We start from the raw sequence: 8,490 nt of genomic DNA, 5'->3' as shown, positions 1-8,490 counted from the left end.
ATAGTGCCTTATACTCAAACATTTGCTTGGTTCATTTTCTCTACCCCTTTTTACCCTGAAAAAGTAGGGGCAACTTGCATCCTAGAACCAATAATCTTCTTTCGGATACTAGCCTCCTCCATCCCTTGGGACCAACAAGGGGTAGTACAAGAATAGTCATTTGTGTTCCATCGACTATGCCTTTCGGCCTGATCTTAGGGCCTGACTCACCTTCCATGGATGAACATTGCGGAGGAACCCTTAGGTTTTCAGGGCATTGGATTCTCACCAATGTTTGCATTACTCAAACCAACATTCTCGCTTTTGCTTCGTCTGCCACTGCTTGCATAGGTGCTTCCAACTAAGCAGAACGCTCCCCTACCGATGCATTTTTACATCCCACAGCTTCGGTAGATCACTTAGCCCCATTCATCTTCGATGCAAGAGTGCTCAATCAGTGAGTTATTACGCCCTCTTTCAAGGGTGACTATTTCTAGGTAAGCCTTCTGGCTGTCTCTACACCCTGCCTTCTTTATCACTAAGCGGTCATTTAGAGTCCTCAGCTGGTGATCCGGGCTGTTTCCCTCTCGACAATGAAGCTTATCCCCCATTGTCTCACTGGCCGACCTTGACCCCTGTTATTTTGAGGTCATGGAATAGATGAAATAAATCAAAAAATGGATTTTTGGTCAAGAATGAAATCTTATTGGAACTATCTAGATCATCCTTTGGAACCATATCACATCCTGAATCTGATGAAATATGATGAATTGAGATGGTATTTTGTAAAAATGGAATTATCTTCAATATGTTAACTATTTCTTTATTTTTCGATCACCTGGAAAGGACAAAAGAAACATCTTGCTCTTTCTTCAACAATTTCTGATCTCTAGTGGACCTCTCAGTAGGATTCAAACCAAGATGAAGTTCTGACCATCTGTCAGAGAAAAAAGAACGAATGGATCTTGTAGGATTTCTTCCAGAAGCAGATGATTATTCATCTGTTTCTCACATTCCATGAATAGCCAGGAGATTGAGGAATATCCAGAAAGGCATTTAGGGAATCGATCTGATTCTATCTCTGTTCGTTCCGTTTGAAGAAACGAAGGATCCCAAAGAATCGATCTTTCTTTTAGTTGTTGAATCTCTTTTTGATTGATCAATGTGTGATATTATGAATCCTCATTACTCATGGAATTGAAATGATCTCTGGATCGATTAGAATATCATTTCAATTAGATAGAATCCGTTACTTGAACAAAACTGGATCTTGTGGAATCATATTGAATATTTGACGATACATTTTGTACCTTCCTAAAAAACCGATCCTTATTTACCAACCACATATTGTCTAACCAAATCCAATGCTCTCTTGATATGTTCCTCAAAATATCCAATTCGTGTAGATTCTTCCCCCAACTAAAGATGAGATCTTGGTGGAACTACCACATATGAAATTTAGCACAAATTTGCAAAGAAATAGCCCACTTGTTTCTCAAGAAGAGATGGGAAAAATTCTTAATATCATTTGATTGAATAGTTGACCTTGCTCCTTGTTATTTGAAGAAACCCTCTACTTTAATTGGTATTTTTTCACAAAAAGCAAACATGAGATAACAAATCCAGTATTTCACTAAGATTTCAAATAGCTGTCCCGAATTCAAGTTGATTATGTTTTGCCTCTTCCTCGAAAAAAGACGATCAAAGAATTCCCAATCATGGTCCTTGCGGATCGGATCATCCATAGAATATACAAAAAGAAACTGCAGATATTTGATATCTTTCTCTTTAAATGAGATCTCAATTCCAGCGACGATTTCATTAGATCTCTTACAACTAGAATCCCTCTTTTTTCCAATCCAGTTCCTCCACCACCGTGAACCCCAGTTAGATTCAGGCATGATACACTTTTTAGTTATTGGGAGAATCCAAGTACTCTCTTTCGGAAGATATAGGAGTGAAACAATCAACCTATTGATATTTGAAGACCTAAAAGATTCTTCCAATGTATCGTTTTTGGGTGCAATGAAATTCATAGGTTTAGGAAGAAGCCTTGTCAAATAGAGATTTTTTCTTTTGACCATCTTTCGATTGTTAATACAAGGACTGCTACTACAAATAGTACTGCACTTTTGATCCTAAAATATCGATTGCTTGTTGAACCCTGTAAATGTGAATTGCGTAAAAGTAGGATACTCCAAATTTGGGAGTCCAAGAGTTTTATAAAATGTTCTTGAAAATGTGAATTGCGTACAAGTAGGATACTCCAAATTTGGGAGTCCAAGAGTTTTATAAAACGTTCTTGATGGAAAAACTGTGAATGAAAGATCCCACTTAATTGAATTAGGTCCATGAATCTAAGAAATAGTGAGAATTCTTTACCTCTCTCAATATCTCGCTTAATTCGAAAATGTAGGATTTAAATTGATGTCCTTTTATTAAGTCCTCCTAAATTGCATTGATTTATCCTAAAGATTTAATTTGAATTGAAATTTGATTATTCACCATGTACGAGGATCCCTACTAAGCATCCATGGTTGAATAGTTAAAGCACCCAACTGATAATTAACGAATTCGTAGGTTCAATTCCTATTGGATACATGCCAATAGGACCCTCCAATAAAATAAGTCTATTGAAATTGGCTCTGTATCAATGGAATCTCATCATCTGTACATAATGAATTGGTGTGGTATATTCATATCATAACATATGAATAGTCAAAATTAACATTCTTACCGCAGGGCATAGAGGGAGAGTCATAAGTGTCTATACCGAAAAATTGATTTTCGATGAATTGAAAAAGACATCTATGGTAGAATCGTAACTTAGAATACGATTCTAATCGAAATGCATACATTTGTCTCATACACTATGGGGATAGTGAGAAAATATATATTTTACATCCTAAAGGGGCTATATAATTGAAGATACCAATGTTTATGGTACAGAAGTTCCTATAAAAATGGGAAAAGCCTTTCCTTTGAGTGCAGTTTGAACTATTGATTTACGTAATTAGAAGTAATCAATTAGGTTTACGACGAAACCTAGAAATCAATCACTGATCCAATTTGAGTACCTCTACAGGATAGACCTCAACAAAAAACTGAAGGGTAACGGCAGCAAGTGATTGAGTTCAGTAGTTTCTCGTATAAAATTATTGACTCCAAACATATACTAATATGGTGAAGACAAAATTGTTTCAAGCACCGACAGAACTAGAAGTGCCCCTTGTTTCAAAGAGAGGAGGACGAGATATTCTCATTTCATTTGATGGTTAGAGGGAAATTCAAAGCTAAGCAGTGGTAATTCTAAGGATTCCTAAGCGCAAAAATAGAGATATCTCCTATGTTACCCATAATATTTGGAAGTATCGACGTAATTTCATAGAGTCATTTGATTTAAATGCTACATGAAGAACATAAGCTACATAGAGGAACGGGAAGACCTAGGATGTAAAAGATCATAACATGAGTTATTTGGCAGATTATGATTCCTATATATCCACTCATGTGGTACTTCACTATATGATATTTATAAGATCCATCTGTATAGATATCATCATCTACATCCAGAAAGCCGTATGTTTTGGAAGAAGCTTGTATAGTTTGGAAGAGGTTTTGACTGATCAAAATGAAGATTCTACTTCAACCAATATGCCTTAGGCATGGCCATACAAAACATAGTAATCACACTTGGAAAGGGGGGACATTTAGCCAGAGTAGCAGGTGCTGTAGCGAAACTGATTCCAAAAGAAGAGAAATCGGCCACATTAAAATTATCTTCTGGAGAGGTTCGTTTGATACCTAAAAACTACTCAGCAACAGTCACACAAGTGGGGAATGTTGGGGTGAACTAGAAAAGTTTGTTGATAAGTTTAATGAAAACATACTTGTGATCTAATTGCTGTTTTGTGGATGTTTTTGATACGAACCTAGGACGACCTGCTCCTAAACCCGTATTATATTAGCCCGGATCTTAATTAAGTTTAAGTTCTAATGGAATGGACCTCAACCCTTAACCAACCTGTGGTTAGAAACCTTGGTATAATGTAGATGCCACAATAGGGGATGGAAAAACTATTGATAAGTCAAGCTAAAACAACCAATTCTCTAATGGTGTTTTAGGTGTTCTCAAAGAACAAAGAGATAATTAATCTCACAAGTATTTTCTTAATCAAATCAAAGTTTTGTTCATATTAAAAAATAAGCCTTTAAATAGGCTACAAAGCCACGAAATAAAACCCTAAAAATAAAGAAAACCAGCCACCACACATAAAGAACCCTAGTTGGCCGAAACTATATATCCTTTCCTAATCTAAGTTTGATTAATTAATTCCTTTATATTAAATTAGGAATTAATTAATTTACAATGGAAAAAATAAAATAAAAACCTTAATAAAGTTATTTGTCTAGAAAATAAATAAATAAAAGCCAAAAAGTAATGGTAGTTTCCTAAAACAAAAAGTAAAAACAAATTAGGAAACTAAAAAATGCTAACCTTTTGATCAAGTTGACTTTGATCAATCTTTGACCTCTTTGAGCTTCAGATCAGCTTCTAGATTCTTTTTAGGATGCCAAATAAGCTGAATATGAAGTCCCACACGTTGCCCATGCTAGGAAAAATAAGAAAAGGCTAATACAGTAAAATACAGTAAAGCTAGTAAGCAATATAGCTAATTCGGCCAAATTGTTGATGCTGTCCGTACAAGCCCTTTTTGATTGCATTTGAGGCTGATTTAACTTGATTCCATGACCTCTTAGGCATATGTATTGAACCCATAAAGCATTGGAACCATTTCATGCTTCCCAGACTCCAAAAATGTACCGAAATCGTCACCCGGGTCCGTATCGGCTTCCACCACTTGGATGCTTAGAATAGGCTTTGTATCTTCAAGTATGGACAAGCTCTGTTTAGATTGATTACCCCCTGTATATATACTCCTAGGTTTTCCTTAAATCTCTTAATTTGAGCTCTTGTGATTGGCCTAGTCTTCATCCCTGTCGAGTCAGCACCCCAGCGGGTTATCGGTGGAGCGGGCTCGGACGGAATCACATCAGTTTTAATAAGAACTTTAAGATAATTCTTTGAGTGGAAAAAAGGCAAGAGTGTGTGGGTTTAAAATAGGGTAAAAGCCGAAATTACTATGCAAACACGAGTGTCTAGTCCTTATTTGAGTGAAACATATGAGCGAGTGAATTTGGTGAGGTCGTATTTTATTTTTTTGTTATTCATACTAACATGGCAGATTCAAGATTGGGAAGGGGAGATCCATCACTAAGAATTAATGAAAAGGAATCCATGAGAAGGGGTGAATCCCAAGCTACAAGGAATGGTGAGCAAACGGACATGAGGGCCATTTTGGAACAACTACAGCAGATGAATGCTCAATTTGACCATATTAATTAACGGATGGAAAGATTAGAAACATCTTAAGGTGGGCCAAATTTGAGGCAAGAATCCATGGAGGTTGAGGTCAAGGTCGAGGATGTCATGGATGGCCTGGAGAGGAGTTCAAATAGGAAAATTTTGAAGATGATTTTGAGGAGGGAATGGATGAAATGTATGCTATCCAAGAGAGGCTAGACCATGTGAGGCATAGGAGAGAGAAGGAAGATGATGATCTTGGAAATATCAAGGTAAACATTCCACCTTTCATGGGAAAAAGTGACCTGGAAGCTTACTTGGAATGGGAGGAACGAATGGAGATGAATTTTGATTGCCACAACTATTCGAAGGCTAAGAAGGTGAAATTGGCAGCAATGGAGTTTGGACATTATGCATTCCAATGGTGGACTAATGAGCAAAACACCTGAAGGAGAGTAGGTGATGAATTGATCACTACATGGTGACAAATGCAAGGACCCATGAGTACCATCACACTATCATAGGCTGCTGCATCAAAGGCTTCAATGTTTATCTCAAGGAAATAGGTCCATGGAAGATTACTACAAGGAGATGGAGATGCTTATGATGAGGTTGAGCATGAATGAAGATAGAGAAGCAACCATGATAAGGTTCCTTGGTTTAGACCCTCAGTTATTGGACTTAATCCTCCATAAAAGGTAAGAAATTATGCATATTTTGACCAATTCAAGGTGAAAAAATGGGTTGCTCCCTTAGCAAAACTGGGATAAAGTTTAGCCAAAAGATTCTTATCCAAGACAAATTCATGAGGAAGTGGAATCTCTTTAGGATTTACTCCAGCATTTAGAAATTCATTAATTGGGAAATATACATGTACTTGATGCCCTGCCCAAGAAAGAGACGCAAGTCCTAGTAGCCCTACTAAATGATGATTCAACATAGATTCTACACCTTGGAACCAAGCCAATTTTGGAGCAGCTTTGTAATAATGGAACCAACTAGCAAAAAGCATTAAGCCCGCAAAAACCAATGCACCAATTGCAGTACAATAAAGCTGTAATTCACTAGTTTTTCCGCATGCTCGCCAAAGCTGAAAAGAACTAGAGGTTATTTGTATTCCTTGGAAACCACCACCTACATCACCATTCAATATTTCTTGACCCACTATTGGCCAAACCACCTAGGCACTAGGCCCAATGTGAGTAGGATCGCTTAGCCATGCTTCATAATTGGAAAAACAAGCACCGTGGAAATACATAGCACTTAGCCAAAGAAAAATGATGGAGAGTTGCCTGAAATGGGCACTAAATACTTTTCGAGGGATCTCCTCCAAATCATTGGTATGGCTATCGAAATCATAAGCAATAGCGTGTAGGTTCTAGATCCAAGTGGTAGTACTGGTCCTTTAGCTATTGTTCTTAAGAAATGACCTGGTCTAGCCCATTCCTCAAAAGAAGTTTTTATGGGATCCCTATCTGATACGAACCTAGGACGACCTGCTCCTAAACCCGTATTATATTAGCCCGGATCTTAATTAAGTTCAAGTTCTAATGGATTGGACCGCAACCCCTAACCAACCTGTGGTTAGAAACCTTGGTATAATGTAGACGCCACAATAGGGGATGGAAAACCTATTGATAAGTCAAGCTAAAACAACCAATTCTCTAATGGTGTTTTAGGTGTTCTCAAAGAACAAAGAGATAATTAATCTCACAAGTATTTTCTTAATCAAATCAAAGTTTTTATTCTTATTGAAAAATAAGCCTTTAAATAGGTTTGAAAGAAACAAAATAAACCCTAAAAAAATAATTCGAAACCGGACTCTTATAGGAATTAGGAAACTTCACCGAATTCTAATATGTCCTAAACTAAGTTTCCTAAACTAAATTTTATTAATTAATTCATTTATTATGAATTAGGAATTAATTAATTTACAATGAAAATAATAAAATAATAACTTTCCTAAACTGATTTGTCCAGAAAATAAATAAATAAAAACTAAAAAGTAATGGTAGTTTCCTAAAACAAAAAGTAGAATAAAATTAGGAAACTATAATACTAGCTTTTTTGACTAATTTGACTTTGACCAATCTTTGACATCTTTAAGCTCCAAATCAGCTTCTAGATGCTTTGTAGGATGCCAAATAAGCTGAATATGAAGTCCCAAACGTTGCCCATGCTTGGAAAAATAAGAAAAGGCTAATACAGTAAAATACAGTAAAGCCAGCAAGCAATACAGCAAATTCGGCCAAATTGTTGATGCTGTCCGTACAAGCCCTTTTTGATTGCATTTGAGGCTGCTTTAACTTGATTCCATGACCTCTTGGGCATATGTATTGAACCCATATGTCATTGGAACCATTTCATGCTTCCCGGACTCCAAAAATGCACCAAAACCGTCACCCGAGTCCGTATTGGCTTCTATTGCTTGTATGAGTAAAACAGGCCTTGGTTCTTTAGATATGGCCAACCCCTCTTGACTATGACTTATTCCTTGTATGAAGACAGCAAGATTGTCCTTGAACTTCTTGGCTTGGGCCCTAGTGATCGGTCCCACCTTCATTTGTATTGGGTCAGCACCCCAGCGGGTTGTTGGTCGAACAGTCTCGGGTGGATTCGCATCACTATCTACCAAAATTTTAACTTCTGGTTCTAGCAAACGAATAATCATTGAGTCCCCTCTTTCTGGACAACACATGCAAAGAGACCCGCCAATAGTTAAGTAATTAGTGAACCTATGAGAGATGTTTAGACTTAGTTTTTTTATCTTCTATCTCCCATCTAGACTTAGTTTTTTATCTTCTATCTCCTATCAATCTGTTTTCTTTAGTTATTCACTAGAGCAATTATCTATCTATTTTCTTTAGTTATTCACTAGAGCAATTATGATCTGGAAGTCAATCCGGGGCAAGTGTTCAGAGCTATAATGACATAGCTGGGGTGTGCTTAACGGACCTTTTTAATCTTATAAATTTTTTTGGGGGCTTTAAATTGATGCAATTCCTTTTTGTGCAACCTAATGTATTTATATCTCAATTAGAAGTTCCTAAATGAAGACACTTTATGTCTTACATAGAATATATTACTATTACTCTATTCCAACTGTGTGAACAGTCATTAGTCATTACTAAGAGACATACCAGTAT

General features: G+C 36.7%; 2 pseudogenes; one reads left to right on the top strand and one right to left on the bottom strand.

Annotated features, from left to right (window-relative positions):
- Positions 1 to 2,330: 2,330 nt before the first annotated feature.
- LOC132804206 (large ribosomal subunit protein uL2cy-like) lies at positions 2,331 to 5,386 on the top strand (annotated as a pseudogene).
- A 664-nt stretch (positions 5,387 to 6,050) lies between these two features.
- On the bottom strand, positions 6,051 to 8,462 carry LOC132804205 (photosystem I P700 chlorophyll a apoprotein A1-like; annotated as a pseudogene).
- Positions 8,463 to 8,490: the final 28 nt, after the last annotated feature.

Source organism: Ziziphus jujuba, chromosome 6 (assembly GCF_031755915.1).
Source record: "Ziziphus jujuba cultivar Dongzao chromosome 6, ASM3175591v1".
Taxonomy (NCBI): Eukaryota; Viridiplantae; Streptophyta; class Magnoliopsida; order Rosales; family Rhamnaceae; genus Ziziphus; species Ziziphus jujuba.
Note: the sequence above shows the minus strand (reverse complement) of the source record. Positions and strands in the feature narration are given on the sequence as shown.